The sequence below is a fragment of the Heptranchias perlo genome, chromosome 3 (genome assembly GCF_035084215.1).
Source record: "Heptranchias perlo isolate sHepPer1 chromosome 3, sHepPer1.hap1, whole genome shotgun sequence".
In the NCBI taxonomy this organism is placed as follows: Eukaryota; Metazoa; Chordata; class Chondrichthyes; order Hexanchiformes; family Hexanchidae; genus Heptranchias; species Heptranchias perlo.
The window spans coordinates 66,325,074-66,341,369 of NC_090327.1; positions in this window are offsets into that span (position 1 = coordinate 66,325,074).

The following is a 16,296-nucleotide window of genomic DNA, read 5'->3' on the forward strand; positions in this document are numbered from 1 at the left end:
TGTTGTCACATACAATCTGCTCATTCAGTGAGTGGAAGCCCTTCCTGTTGAGGTGGAGAAAGGTTTTCTGTAGCAGCTCTAAAATTAACATGAGTGACTTCTATTGCAACCTGGACCTTGAGAAAGCCAATAATCCCAAAAAAACTGGATGTCCCTATTTCACTGCTACCTTCCTGTAATGTTGTGATGCCAAAGGTGATGAATACACCAGTTACTTCAAGTTACATCAAAATTACTGCATAGAAACAAGCCATTCAGCCCAACTGGTCTATGCCAGCATTTATGCTCCACACAAGCCTCCTTCCTCTCGACTTCATCTAACCCTATCAGCATACCCTTCTATTCCTTTCTCTCTCATGTGCTTATCAGGCTTCCCCTTAAATGCATCTATGCTATTTACCTCAACTACTACTTGTGGTAGCATGTTCCACATTCTAACCACTCTTTGGGTAAAGACGTTTCTCCTGAACTCCCTATTGGATTTATTAGCGACTTTTATATTGATGACTTCTAGTTTTGGACTGCCCCACAAGTTGAAACATTTTCTCTATGTCCACCCTATCAAACCCTTTCATTATCTTAAAGACCTCCATCAGGGCACCCCTTTGTCTTCTCTTTTCTAAAGAAAAGAGCTCCAGCCTGTTCAGCCTTTCCTGATAAGCATATCCTCTCAGTTCTGGTATCATCCTTGTGAATCTTTTATGCACCCTCTCCAAAGCTTCTATATCCTTTCTATAATATGGAGACCAGAACTGTGCATAATACTCCAAGAGTGGTCTAACCAAGGTTCGATACAAGTTTAACATAACTTCTCTGCTTTTCAATTCTATCCCTCTAGAAATGAACCCCTGTGTTTGATTTGCCATTTTTATGGCCTTATTAACCTGCATTGCTACTTTTAGTGATTTGTGTATCTGTATCCCTAGGTGCTTTGCTCCTCTATCCCATTTAGACTCTTAATTTCCAAGCAGTATGTGGCCTCCTTCTTCTTCCTACCAAAGTGCATCAGTCAACAGATGAATGCATTACCTGTACTGCACTCTGGCTAATATTATGGAGATCTCCATCACTGCCTCAAATGAGCCCGAGCCACAAAAATTGAGGGCAATCATTGCCTTCATAGCCGCAGATTGAGCAGTGTGGTCAGATGACTGTGGCTGCAGGTCCTCATGCAATACATGGCAGAGCTGCTTATTACCTCTTTGGTGAAGTGCACTTTTATATACACCTCCTCATCAATGTTCTCATATGACGTGTGTTGCCTCAATATTCTAAAGTGGGGGGAGGGGAATATTTGATGGGGTCCATTCTGTTGACTGATTCTTCTTTGCTCCGTCCTGTACTGCTCCTCCTCCTCCCTGATAATGGCATACAAGATTATATCTTTAGTCATAATCTTGTATGTCATTATCATAGAGGAGGAGGAGCAGCACAGGATATACTTGCTCCTGAGAAGCCTTTACAATGCGTGAGGGGTAGCAAGATCTAAATCTTCTAGTGGTCTCACACTCTCAGAAGCAGTGAGAAGCAAGTTCAGGTCTGTGAAGGTCTCAAGAGCGAAGTCATAGAGATGGACAACTTAGAGGGAAGCTGTCAGCTGAGGGTTCATTACCAGATGTAGTAGGAATAACTGAAACATGGCTACACAAAGAACAGGACATAACTAACATATGGCCTACCCCTGCTCCTATTTCTTATGTTCAAACACCCCCCGAAAAAAAATCCTGCCTACACCATTGCTCTTGTTAACTTTCTAAGTTTCTGGGCTTGCGCTTCAGAGGAAAAGTGTGAGTGAAGGTGTGTACTGTGAAATGATGGCATGGTCAGATGTACTGGAGCCTGACTCACTGTCACCTAGCATATCGAAAGAAACAGAGGAGGTTACAATGGTGTCCTGATGAGTAGCTTTCAGTAGAAGGAGTTATATGATAAATGTTTCAATAAATACTTTGCTTTTAGTTAGTGAATGAGAGATTAGGATGAGAAGGAAGAGCAGCAGGTTACATAGAATTACATAGATTGTACAGCACAGAAATAGGCCATTTGGCCCAACAGGTCCATGCCAGTGTTTATGCTCCATAGAAGCCTCTTCCCACCCTTCTTCATCTAACCCTATCAACATATCCTTCCATTCCTTTCTCTCTCATGTGTTTATCTAGCTTCCCCTTAAATTCATCTATGCTAGTCACCTCAACTACTCCTTATGGTGGTGAGTTCCACATTCTAACTAATCTCTGGGTAAATAAGTTTCTTCTGAATTCCCTATTGGATTTATTAGTGACTATCTTATAGTTATGCTCCTAGTTCTGGTCTCCCCGGCAAGTGGAAACATCTTCCCTACGTCTACCTGTTAACATCTTAAAAGACCTCTATCAGGTCACCCTTCAGTCTTCTCTTTTCCAGGGAAAAGAGCCCCAGCCTGTTCAATCTTTCCTGATAGGTATAACCTTTCAGTTCTGGTACCATCCTAGTAAATCTTTTTTGCACCTTCTCCAATGCCTCTATATGGTATCATAGTATGGTACAGCACAGGAAGAGGCCATTCAGCCTCACCGTACCATATCTGTTTTATAATATGGAGACCAGAACTGTTCACCGTACTCCAAGTGTGGTCTAACCAAGGTTCTGTACAAGTTTAACATAACTTCCCTGCTTTTCAATTCTATCCCTCAAGTGCTTTGTTTGCTTTTTTATGGCCTTGTTAACCTGTGTCGCTATTTTTAGTGAATTGTTCATCTGTACCCCCAGATCCCTCTGCTCCTCTACCACATTTAGACTCTTATTTTCCAAGGAGTATTTGGCCTCCTTATTCTTCCTACCCTAATGTACCACCTCATAATTATGTATATTGAAATTCATTTGACAATTACATGCCCGTTCTGCAAGTTTATTAATGTCTTCCTGTATTTTGTCACAGTCCTTCTCAGTATAAACTATACCCCCCAATTTGGTGTCGTCCGCAAATTTTGAAATTGCACTTCCTGTTCCCGAGTCCAAATCATTTATGTAAATGGTGAACAACAGTGGTCCCAGCACCGATCCTTGTGGAACACCATTTCCCACCTTTTGCCAGTCTGAGTAACTACCTTTAACCCCTACTCTCCATTTTTTGTTTTGTAGCCAGCTTGTTATCCATTCTGCTACTTGTCCACTGACTCCACATGCTCTGACCCTCATCATGAGTCCACTATGTGGTATCTTACTGATAGCCTTTTGAAAATCCAAATATATTACATCGACTGCATTATGTACACTCTTTCTGTTACTTCTTCAAATAATTCAACAAGGTTGGTCAAGCATGACCTTCTCTTTTGAAATCCGTGCTGACTATTCTCTATGATATTTTCGGTTTCTAGATGTTTTTCTATTACATCTTTGAGTAAGGATTCCATTATCTTTCCTACCACTGATGTTAAAGCTAATTGGTCGATAGTTCCCTTGACTTTTTCTATCTCCCTTTTTAAATATAGGAATTACATTAGCCGTCCGCCAGTCCTCTGGCACTATTCCCTTTTCTAATGAATTTTTATACATATAGTGCCTCTGCTATCTCTTCCCTAACTTCTTTTAATATGGGCAGATGCAATTCAACAGGAAATTGAGGAGCAAATATGTAAGGAGATTACAGACAGCTGCAAGAAAAATAGGGTGGTAATAGTAGGGGACTTTAACTTTCCCAACATTGACTGGGACAGCCATAGCATTAGGGGCTTGGATGGGGAGAAATTTGTTGAGTGTATTCAGGAGGAATTTCTCATTCAGTATGTGGATGGCCCGACTAGAGAGGGGGCAAAACTTGACCTCCTCTTGGGAAATAAGGAAGGGCAGGTGACAGAAGTGTTAGTGAGGGATCACTTTGGGACCAGTGATCATAATTCCATTAGTTTTAAGATAGCGATGGAGAATAATAGGTCTGGCCCAAAAGTTAAAATTCTAAATTGGGGAAAGGCCAATTTTGATGGTATTAGACAGGAACTTTCAGAAGTTGATTGGGAGAGTCTGTTGGCAGGCAAAGGGACGTCTGGTAAGTGGGAGGCTTTCAAAAGTGTGTTAACCAGGGTTCAGGGTAAGCACATTCCTTATAAAGTGAAGGGCAAGGCTGGTAGAAGTAGGGAACCTTGGATGACTCGGGAGATTGAGGCCCTAGTCAAAAAGAAGGAGGCATATGACATGCATAGGCAGCTGGGATCAAGTGGATCCCTTGAAGAGTATAGAGATTGCCGGAGTAGAGTTAAGAGAGAAATCAGGAGGGCATGAGATTGCTTTGGCAGATAAGGCAAAGGAGAATCCAAAGAGCTTCTACAAATACATAAAGGGCAAAATAGTAACTAGGGAGAGAGTAGGGCCTCTTAAGGATCAACAAGGTCATCTATGTGCGGAACCACAAGAGATGGGTGAGATCCTAAATGAATATTTCACATCGGTATTTACGGTTGAGAAAGGCATGGATGTTAGGGAACTTGGGGAAATAAATAGTGATGTCTTGAGGAGTGTACATATTGCAGAGAGGGAGGTGCTCGAAGTCTTAACGCGCATCAAGGTAGATAAATCTCCGGGACCTGATGAAATGTATCCCAGGACGTTATGGGAGGTTAGGGAGGAAATTGCGGGTCCCCTAGCAGAGATATTTGAATCATCGACAGCTACAGGTGAGGTGCCTGAAAATTGGAGGGTAGCAAATGTTGTGCCTTTGTTTAAGAAGGGCGGCAGGGAAAAGCCTGGGAACTACAGACCGGTGAGCCTGACATCTGTAGTGGGTAAGTTGTTAGAGGGTATTCTGAGAGACAGGATCTACAGGCATTTGGAGAGGCAGGGACTGATTAGGAACAGTCAGCATGGTTTTGTGAGTGGAAAATCATGTCTCACGAATTTGATTTGAGTTTTTTGAAGGGGTAACCAAGAAGATAGATGAGGGCTGTGCAGTAGACGTGGTCTACATGGACTTTAGCAAAGCCTTTGACAAGGTACCGCATGGTAGGTTGTTGCATAAGGTTAAATCTCACAGGATCCAAGGTGAGGTAGCCAATTGGATACAAAATTGGATTGACGACAGAAGACAGAGGGTGGTTGTAGAGGGTTGTTTTTCAACTGGAGGCCTGTTTCCAGCGGTGTGCCTCAGGGATCGGTGCTGGGTCCGCTGTTATTTGTTATTTATATTAATGATTTGGATGAGAATTTAGGAGGCATGGTTAGTAAGTTTGCAGATGACACCAAGATTGGTGGCATTGTGGACAGTGAAGAAGGTTATCTAGGATTGCAACGGGATCTTGATAAATTGGGCCAGTGGGCCGATGAATGGCAGATGGAGTTTAATTTAGATAAATGTGAGGTGATGCATTTTGGTAGATCGAATCGGGCCAGGACCTATTCCGTTAATGGTAGGGCGTTGGGGAGAGTTATAGAACAAAGAGATCTAGGAGTACAGGTTCATAGCTCCTTGAAAGTGGAGTCACAGGTGGATAGGGTGGTGAAGAAGGCATTCAGCATGCTTGGTTTCATTGGTCAGAACATTGAATACAGGAGTTGGGATGTCTTATTGAAGTTGTACAAGACATTAGTAAGGCCACACTTGGAATACTGTGTAAAGTTCTGGTCATCCTATTATAGAAAGGATATTATTAAACTAGAAAGAGTGCAGAAAAGATTTACTAGGATGCTACCGGGACTTGATGGTTTGACTTATAGGGAGAGGTTGGATAGACTGAGACTTTTTTCCCTGGAGAGTTGGCGGTTAAGGGGTGATCTTATAGAAGTCTATAAAATAATGAGGGGCATAGATAAGGTAGACAGTCAAAATCTTTTCCCAAAGGTAGGGGAGTCTATAACGAGGGGGCATAGATTTAAGGTGAGAGGGGAGAGATACAAAAGGGTCCAGAGGGGCAATTTTTTCACTCAAAGGGTGGTGAGTGTCTGGAACGAGCTGCCAGAGGCAGTAGTAGAGGCGGGTACAATTTTGTCTTTTAAAAAGCATTTGGACAGTTACATGGGTAAGATGGGTATAGAGGGATATGGGCCAAGTGCAGGCAATTGGGACTAGCTTAGTGGTATAAACTGGGCGACATGGACATGTTGGGCCGAAGGGCCTGTTTCCATGTTATAAACTTCTATGATTCTATGATTCTATGAACCGGACCAGGGATTTTATCCTCTCTAAGTTTTATTAGTTTATCAATTATCTCCCCCTTCTATCTTAAATCTCTTTATATCTTTTTTGATCTCTTCTTCTAATGTCATGCCCACCATGTTAGTCTCCCTGGTAAATATGGAGGCAAAGTAATTATTTAATATTTCTGCCATTTTGCTGTCATTATCCGTGAGATCATCGTGTGCATCCCTTAGTGGCCCTTTCCCTATTGTGATTTTTCTTTTGTTATTTAAGTGTCTGTAGAATACTTTACTATTTCTTTTTAAATTCCTTGATAATTTAATTTCATAGTTTATTATTGCCTTCCTAATTGTTTTTTTTTACTTCTTTCCTAATCTTTTTGTATTCCCTTTTGTCATTGTCTCCTTTATTGTCTATGTAACTTAGTGTATGCCTTGTTCTTTAATTTCAATTTTTCCCTTATTTCATTATTCATCTATGATGTGTCATTACTGGCTGGTTTGTTCTTTCCTTTTAGTGGGATATATTTCTCCTGGGCACTCTTGATCACTGTTCTAAATGTTTCCCATTGCTGTTCTATTCCTTTCTCAGTAAATTTTTCCAGTTTATTTTCCCTAATTCCGTTCCCATCCCCTGAAAATCTTCTTTCTTCCAATTTATTACATTGCTCTTTGTCTTACTTATGTCCTTTTCAATCTTTATCTTAAGAAACATGAGAAATAGGAGCAGGAGTAGGCATAAGGCCCCTCAAGCCTGCTCCGCCATTCAATAAGATCATGGCAGATCTTCAACCTCAACTCCACTTTCCCGCCCGATCCCCATGTCCATTGATTCCCCTAGAGTTTATCTATCTCAGCCTTGAATATACTCAACGACTCCGCATCCACAACCCTCTGGGGTAGAGAATTCCAAAGATTCACGACCCTCTGAGTGAAGAAATTCCTTGTCATCTCAGTCCTAAATGGCCGACCCCTTATCCTGAGACCATGCCCCCTAGTTCTAGACTCTCCAGCCAGGGGAAACAATCTCTCAGCATCTACCCTGTCAAGACCCCGCAGAATCTTGTGTTTCAATGAGATCACCTCTCATTCTTCTAAACTCCAGAGAGTATAGGTTCATTCTACTCAATCTCTCCTCATAGGACAACCCTCTCATCCCAAGAATCAATCTAGTGTACCTTTGTTGCACTGCCTCTAAGGCAAGTATATCCTTCCTTAGGTAAAGAGACCAAAACTGTAGTCAGTACTCCAGGTGTGGACTCACCAAAGCCCTGTACAATTGTATCAAGACTTCTTACTCTTGTACTCCAACCCCCTTGCAATAAAGGCCAGCATACCATTTCATAGATTCATAGAATAGTTACAGCACAGAAGAAGGCCATTCGGCCCGTCGAGTCTGTGCCAGCTCTCTGCAAGAGCAATCCAACTAGTCCCACTCCCCTGCCCTATCCTCATAGTCCTGCAAATTTTTTCCCTTCAAGTACCTATCCAATTCCCTTTTGAAAGCCATGATTGAATCAGCCTCCACCACTCCCTCAGGCAGTATATTCCAGATCACAATCACTCGCTGTGTAAAAAAGTTTTTTCACATATCACCTTTGGTTCTTTTGCCAACCCCTTAAATTTATGTCCTCTAGTTCTTGATCCCTATGCCAATGGGAACAGTTTTTCTCTATCTACTCTATCCAAACCCTTCATGATTTTGACTACCTCTATCAAATCTCCTTTCAATCTTCTCTGCTCTAAGGAGAACAACCCCAGCTTCTCTAGTCTATGCATGTAACTGAAGTCCCTCATCCCTGGAATCATTCTAGTAAATCTCTTGTGCACATATACCCACAGATCTCTCTGTTCCTGCACTCCTTTTAGAATTGTACCCTTTACTTTCTATTGCTTCTCCTCGTTCTTCCTACTGAAATGAATTTCACCTGCCACATGTCCGCCCATTCCACCAACCTGTCTATGTCCTCTTGAAATCTATCACTATCTTCATCCCTGTTTACTGCAGTTCCAAATTTTGTGTCATCTGCAAATTTTGAAAATAGTTTCTCTCCTTGACCCCTCCAGGACATCCTCTCTCCCCAGCACTGCAATATTCTCCTTAATCAATACTGCCACTTCCCCCCCACCTTCTTTCATAAGAACATAAGAACATAAGAAATAGGAGCAGGAGTAGGCCAATCGGCCCCTCGAGCCTGCTCCGCCATTCAATAAGATCATGGCTGATCTGATCCTAACCTCAAATCTAAATTCATGTCCAATTTCCTGCCCGCTCCCCGTAACCCCTAATTCCCTTTACTTCTAGGAAACTGTCTATTTCTGTTTTAAATTTATTTAATGATGTGGCTTCCACAGCTTCCTGGGGCAGCAAATTCCACAGACCTACTACCCTCTGAGTGAAGAAGTTTCTCCTCATCTCAGTTTTGAAAGAGCAGCCCCTTATTCTAAGATTATGCCCCCTAATTCTAGTTTCACCCATCCTTGGGAACATCCTTACCGCATCCACCCGATCAAGCCCCTTCACAATCTTATATGTTTCAATAAGATCGCCTCTCATTCATCTGAACTCCAATGAGTAGAGTCCCTATCGTTCCTGAACACCTTGTATCCAGGAATATTTAGTACCCAATCCTGCTCCTTTTTGAGCCAGGTGTCTGTTATCGCCATAACATCATATTCCCATGTGGCTAATTGCACCTGCAGCTCACCAACCTTGTTTACTACGCTTTGTGCGTTTACACACATGCACCTTTTTGTATTCTCTCTTATTCTGATCCCACCTAATACCATACTATTTCTTACTCTGGCAAGCTCATACCCAAAAAGATTCTAGAACGGTCCCTGTGGATTGGAAGGTAGCAAATGTAACATCGCTATTCAAGAAAGGAGGGAGAGAGTAAACAGGGAACTATAAGCCAGTTAGCCTGATAACAGTCATCGGGAAAATGCTGTAAACCATTATTAAGGACGTGGTAACAGGGCACTTAGAAAATCTTAATATGATTAGGCAGAGTCAATATGGTTTTATGAAAGGGAAATTGTGTTTGACAAATCTATTATAGTTTTTTGAGGATGTAACTAGCAGGATAGATAAAGGGGAACCAGTGGATGTAGTATATTTGGATTTTCAAAAGGCATTTGATAAAGTGCCACACAAAAGGTTGTTACATAAGAGAAGGGTTCATGGGGTTGGGGGTAATATATTAGCATGGATAGAGGATTGGTTAACGGACAGAAAACAGAGAGTAGGAATAAACGGGTCATTTTCAGGTTGGCAGGCTATTACTAGTGGGGTACCGCAAGGATCAGTGGTTGGGATCTCAACTATTTACAATCTATATTAATGACTTATATTAATGGACCGAGTGTAATGTATCCAAGTTTGCTGATGATACAAAGCTAGGTGGGAAAGTAAGCTGTGAGGAGGACACAAAGAGTCTGCAAAGGGATATAGACAGGTTACGTGAGCGGGCAAGAAGGTGGCAGATGGAGTATAATGTGGGGAAATGTGAGGTTATTCACTTTGGTAGGAAGACTGGAAAAACAGAATATTTTTTAAATGACGAGAAACTATTAAATGTTGGTGTCCAGAGGGATTTGGGTGTCCTTGTACACGAAACACAGAAAGTTAACATGCAGGCACAGCAAGCAATTAGGAAGGCAAAGGAGGTTCGCTAGTGCTGTAGGGGAGGGTTTAAGCTAATTTGGCAGGGGGTTGGGCACCAGGATGTAGCATTGGAAAGGAGAAACAAGTTGCACAAAGGATTGGGAGAGACAGAGAGCATTATAGTAAGACAAAACTACTTCATAAGTGAAGCCCACAATACTGTTTCCTAATGGCAAAAGAACACTGGAGTTTTTTTTTAAGATTCTTTTATCTATAGCATTTCCCCTCCCTCCACAGAGTGCCACTCTGATATTCCTGGCTTCACCTTGGGGTGGACACCCAGAGTACACCAAAATGGCACGGCTACCTGCCACCTTAATGCAAATGACTCCACCATCAGAATTTTGGATGGTTTCAACGCTGGCCCTGCCTTTCGGCCTGAAGTCCTATACCGCCACAGGACTGAGGCAGAGCTGGGATTGAGGAATTTGAATCCTTTTATGTCTAGAATTTGTTCAATGTTGACAGCTCTGGCTACTACCTCTATTGGGTGTAAAATGGCAGGGCAAGTAGAGCATTATTTGCAGCTGCAAATAAAAAAGACCTTTCATTACAAATATACTCCTGTTAGCTTACATGGCATGCCACCATGCCTCAATTGCAATGTCTTTGATGCCTCCTAACAATCAGAATGTAATGGTTAATTTAATCTTAGATGACAAAACAGTTGGGGTTCATCAAAGAATCCTGCAGAACCAAAGAATTATGAAAAAAATCTATAGCAACCAAATCTAATGGTTAACAATATGGATAGGAACAAAGGTGATGGTCCTTTCATGATGGCAAACATATTCTGAAGGGACTTCACAATATCTCTCAAAGTCTACAGTCTCAATGCAAGAAGAGACAAACTGCCAGCATATCTTACAATTATGTCAGTTAACACTGGGATTCACTGTCTGTGGAGAGTTTTGCTCATTGACTGGAGAAATTTGTAATGATTAAAAATAGCTTATATTCCCATTGGCTCTTTCTGTCATAAAATTTTAAAGAAGGCCCCTTTAAGGTTTGTAATGTTGGGTTTGCATCAATTGGAGTTATGCTTAGTGTAAAGCCAAAGTGGTGTTAGACTAGCCACAAAAGGTGGTCTCATGCCAAACATCAAAAGTCAAACTAATACTGGATTGACTACAGTTGTACCCCATTATAAAGCTGTTTACTCTAGTGCAGCTACTTTGTGGTCCCCACAAGGACAGAAAAGTGATAAATGAAGTAGATCCTTCTGATCTCAGCACTGATTTAAATGAATAGGATTAAGGAGCATTCTACTTGGCTCAGCTGGTAACACTATTGCTTCTGCATCAGAAGATCTGGTTTCAAACTCTATACTTTGAGTTTACAATCTAGGCTAACACTCCAGCGCGGTACTGAGAAAGTGTAGCGTTGTTAGCAATGTTGTCTTTTCAAACTGTTTAACTATTTTAATGCGTATTGAAAGAAGGGCAGGGAGTTCTCTAGTGCCTCAATCAACATCCTCCCTCAAATGCCTCTGAATAAAACAGATTAACTGGTCATATTTCTGGGATATTGCTGGTACAAACAGTTGTCACATTTGCCTGTATAAAAATAGTCACTGCACTCCAAAATAATTCATTGTGTTTCAATGTAACAGGGAGGTATACAAATACAAGTATTGTTTACTTTTTATTTTACTCAAGTGCCTCATTCCTCTGTTCGTGAAGCTGTACAAAAGTTATAGGCGTGTGTAAAGAGGAATGGAATGGCAGATTAATTGTCCACTTTCTGAACATTCCCACTCCCAAAAACAGGTGCTAGAAATGCTAACCATTACATGCTTGCAATCGCCTCCACCATCCTCTGCTGGGATTGGTCCCTCAGCAGGTTTGCATAATCAGTCTTTCTGTAAGGAACCTGTACTGCCTTCTGGCATTTTTCGCTTTTAAACAATTCAATTTGTTGCTGATTGCTGCCCATTAGATTTGTCTTATTGGCACTGAAACCCTGCATACTTTAATACCTTTTTATAGGTAAGTCTTGAAGGGATTGGTGAAATAAAAAAAGTTTCCTTTGTGTTACTAAATCCCTACCTGAATAAGGGAATAAGACTATTTAAGGTAAGAGGTTTATGAGAAATTTTTGAAGCAATTTCTTGCAAAAATATTATTGCCTTTTTCTTAAAAGGAAAAATTTGTTGTTTAACTATTGCTAGCTACAAATCTAAACATATACAATAAATCTGTATTATCCCAGTTACGTATGAAGAACCTTAATACGAAACAGGAACTGGGATTTAACACTGCACGTTGTTGGTTGTTCGAAGAACATGGATCTGAAACTGTGACAGAACTGGCAGCTATTCGGCCAGACCGACAACCACTGAGGGGTAAAAAGAATAAGTATTTATCAAAGGGCTAGTAAGCATTCCAAAATATGTTTCATAATATATTCATAATTTAATATATTATAGACTTACCTGTGAAACTTTCATCTGATTAGGACCTGACTTTCCATAATTCATATCATCTTCCCAACTCAGATGTGTTTCTCCTGATACGTAAGAGGTATTGGCCTAGAAATCGGGCGTGGGAGGGGAAGGGATCTTTCCCGGCACTTGAATGGTGAGGTTCGAGGCACCCCTGATATTGGGCCTCAGGCCTCATTTACATTGAGCCGGCGAGCTGCCAAGAGCAACAGGTAACTTGCCAGTGTGGCACAATTGAATATTTGGCATTGCAGCGCCCCTCGGGTAAGTGAAGAAGGGAGGGCGACCAGAAGGGGGGGCGACTGGGTCGGGAAGCAGCAGCGCCAATCAGGATGGAGGGGAGGGGGGGTAGCTGCGGCAATCGGCTTGGGAACGTTGGTGATCAGTGAGGAGGTAGCACTGGTGATTGTGGGTGGTGTTAGCAGCAGTAGGGTAGCGATCAGCAGGGGGAGGTTATTGCCAGGGTGGGCGGGGGGGGTGGGGTTAGCACCAATGATCGGCAGGGAATAGTGACAGTGATCGATGGGGGTTGCCGGTGGCTGGCAGTGGCCCCATTCTTTGAATATGGGATCGGGAGGCGCACTCCTGGCTCCAGATTCAGGTAAGTATATTTTAAAAACTCAAGTTGTTGGGTGCGCCCTAACAAGCAGTCCCTTTTAAAGACCACCTACTCGGCTGCATGTAGACTTGGTTTTCCTGAGTGCAGGGGCTGACTGCTTCAAGGTAAACCAGACTTACAGCGGAGGTCTCAAACAGGAGTAAGGTCCCTTATTTGCATATGCAAAGGGCCTAACGCCTGTTCCAAGCATGGGTACTGCCGCTGATTTTTTTGGCCTTTACCAATATGGCTTGCAACGCATTTCCAGCCTCCTGTGCTGTAACCATTCTGTGATTCTAAATCAGGAAATTAGAAGAGCATGTAACAAGGGTAATGCAATAATCATGGAGGACTTTAATCTTCATATAGACTGGGCAAACCAAATTGGCAAAAATAGTTTGGAGGACAAGTTCATGGAATGCATTCGAGACAGTTTTTTTGGAACAATATGTTGAGGAACCAACTAGTATTGTGTAATGAGACAGGGTTAATTAGTAATCTTATAGTTAAGGATCCTCTGGGGATGAATGATCATAATATGATAGAATTTTATACTGAGTTTGAGAGTGATGTAGTTAAGTCCAAAACTAGCGTCTTAAATTTAAACAAAACCAATGACATAGGTATGAGGGGCGAGTTGGCTAAGGTAGGTTTGGAAATTAGATTAAAAGATATGATGGTAGATAAGTAATGGCTAACATTTAAAGAAATAATTCATAATTCTCAATGAATATACATTCCCTTGAGGGATAAAAAATCCACAGGAAAAGTGATCCAACAGTGGCTAATTAGAGAAGTTAAGGATAGTACTGGATTAAAAGACGAGGCTTATAATGTTGCCAACAAGAGTAGTAAGCCTGAGGACAGATACAAAATATTTGTTTAACATCTCTGCCATTTCTTTATTCCCCATTATAATTTCTCCTGTCTCTGCCTCTAAGGGACCCACATTTACTTTCGCTAATCTCTTCCTTTTTATGTACTTGTAGAAGCTCTTACAATCTGTTTTATATTTCTTGCTAGTTTACTCTCCTATTCAATTTTCTCCCTTTTTATCAATTTCTTGTTCATCCTTTGCTGATTTCTACTCCCGTAGAGTATTGAAACTTTATTATATTAACATAGGAACAGGAGTAGGCCATTTTGCCCCTCGAGCCTGTTCCGCCATTCAGTGAGATCATGGCTGATCTGTGACCTAACTCCATATACCCAGCTTAGCATTCTTTTCCCTTAATACCTTTGGTTAACATAAATCTATCAATCTCAGACTTAAAATTAACAATTGAGCTAGTATCAACTGCTATTTGCATGTAGAAGTATTTCCTAACTTCACTCCTGAAAGTCCTGGCTCTAATTGGTAGACTATGAATCCTCGTCCTAACATTCAAGTTTTGGAAACCTCCAAAACAGGTACAAATGCATCAGCAGCCAGGAGCAATAATCCAGCAATGAACCTGTAACTCCTGCATGATCCCTTTAAATAGCACTGGTGGGGGGGCGTCCACCATGCCATTTAAGACCTGGTCAGACGTGCGAGGTAAAGACAGTGCGTTGGCTGGAGCAAGGAGTTCCAAAATCGCATCTGTCCCTTTAAATCAGTGTCGCGCACTGATCTACCGCATAATCTCCCTACGTTACATGCTGCCAGCATTTGTTAAGTGCTCGTGCACAAACGCCTTTACCAATATGGTGTCCTGTGTGCGCGTGTCTCAGATGCCATTTTAAGAGCTTAGGAGTCCGCATAGCGCCTACACAACGGGCGCTACGTGGCCCAATTTAGTCTCCAGTGTCTCAAGACAAGGGGTGGGCCATTTAGGACCAAGATGAGGAAAAATTTCTTCACTCAGGGTTGTGAATCTTTGGAATTCTCCACCCCAGAGGGCTGAGGATGCTCAGTCGTTGAGTATATTCAAGACTGAGATCGATAGATTTTTGGACTCTAAGGGAATCAAGGGATATGGGGATCGGGCGGGAAAGTGGAGTTGAGGGCGAAGATCAGCCATGATCTTATTGAATGGCGGAGAAGGCTTGAGGGGATGTATGGCCTACTCCTGCTCCTATTTCTTGTGTTCTTATGCTGAAATAGTATTGACTAGCTGCACTTATCAGAAGAAATGTAACACTTATATTAAAATGTGAAGCTGCTGTGTATTTAAAATATGGATGTTACTGTTACTTGTAAAGGTGTTTTAAGCAGTAATGATAGAGAGCAATACTAATGGCTAGTATTATATGTACTATTTAAATGTTATTGATTTAAGGATCACAAAGGAACCCTATTAGATAACAATGCAGAACTTAAATGTTAATATAATCATAGCTTTAAATAATGGTGTAGAATTTCCTGGAAAGTTAGGCCCAAACTGCAGCATAAGAAGGGTGTAATGGCGATATTGAGCGTTAAAGGAAATTCAAGCATAAATGAATTACACCCGTTTGAACGATACGCTAGAGTTTCCTTGATCTTTTACGCCACTCTTTCCGTAAGCTCTTTGCTGAAACCCCACTAGGAAAAGGCCCTCAATCTCCTGGGCTGCAACAGAATGTTGCCCATGACATGGGTCAAGGTTGGAAGTGTCTAGCTGGGGCGAGGTAAGTTCCTACTCATCTGGACTCGCTCCATGGCAGAATTCTGCACCAGAACACAGACTCCTTGTCCGGAAGGGCAACTGACTTCATTCAATATGGGATGTCGCCAGCAGAGCAAAGGGACAGTGCCATCAAATTCTATCAGCTCGGTGGGTTCCCCAGAGTGCAGAGCGCCATCAACAGCATGCATGTGATGCTCAAGGCTCCGGTGGACAATGCCGTCTCTTTCATTAACAGGTAAGGCTTCCACTCTTTGAATGTTCAGATCTCAGTGATGCCTCTCTAAGGATTCTCCACGTTAACGCTGAGCACCCCAGGAAGCTGTCATGATGCTTTCATTATCTGGCATTCAGCTGTCATCAACTTGTTAACCAGGCAGGGCCAGATTAATGAGTGAATTCTGGGCAACAAGGCATACCCCCTGAAACATGATTTGTTTGCATAACCCACAACACTGCAGAGGAATGCTATAACCCAGTACAATCATCGACACAACAGGTGATCGAATGGGCCATTGGGGTACTCAAAGCTTGCTTCACGTGCCCAGACAAGCCTGGAGGTGTCCTGCCGTATACCTCGGACAGGGTGGTGAGGATGATGGTGGCTTGCTGTGCTCTGCACGATTTCACTCTGCAAGAAGGACTCGCCCTCGACATGTCTGTTGAGAATCGCGTGGAACCGAACGATCACAGGCTGGATATCTCGGAGCTGACGGATCAAGATCAGACGGAGGATTCCACACTGCGAGCTGCCAGGGAGGTCAAAATCATAGAATAGTCAGCTGGTGGAGCAGCTGTTGAGCGACCGATTGCCCCTAACCTCCCTAAGAGAAAATGCTCAGAGAACAAACAACGTTATAAGCTATGGAACGTTTATTGAAGGCTCAACTTCAAA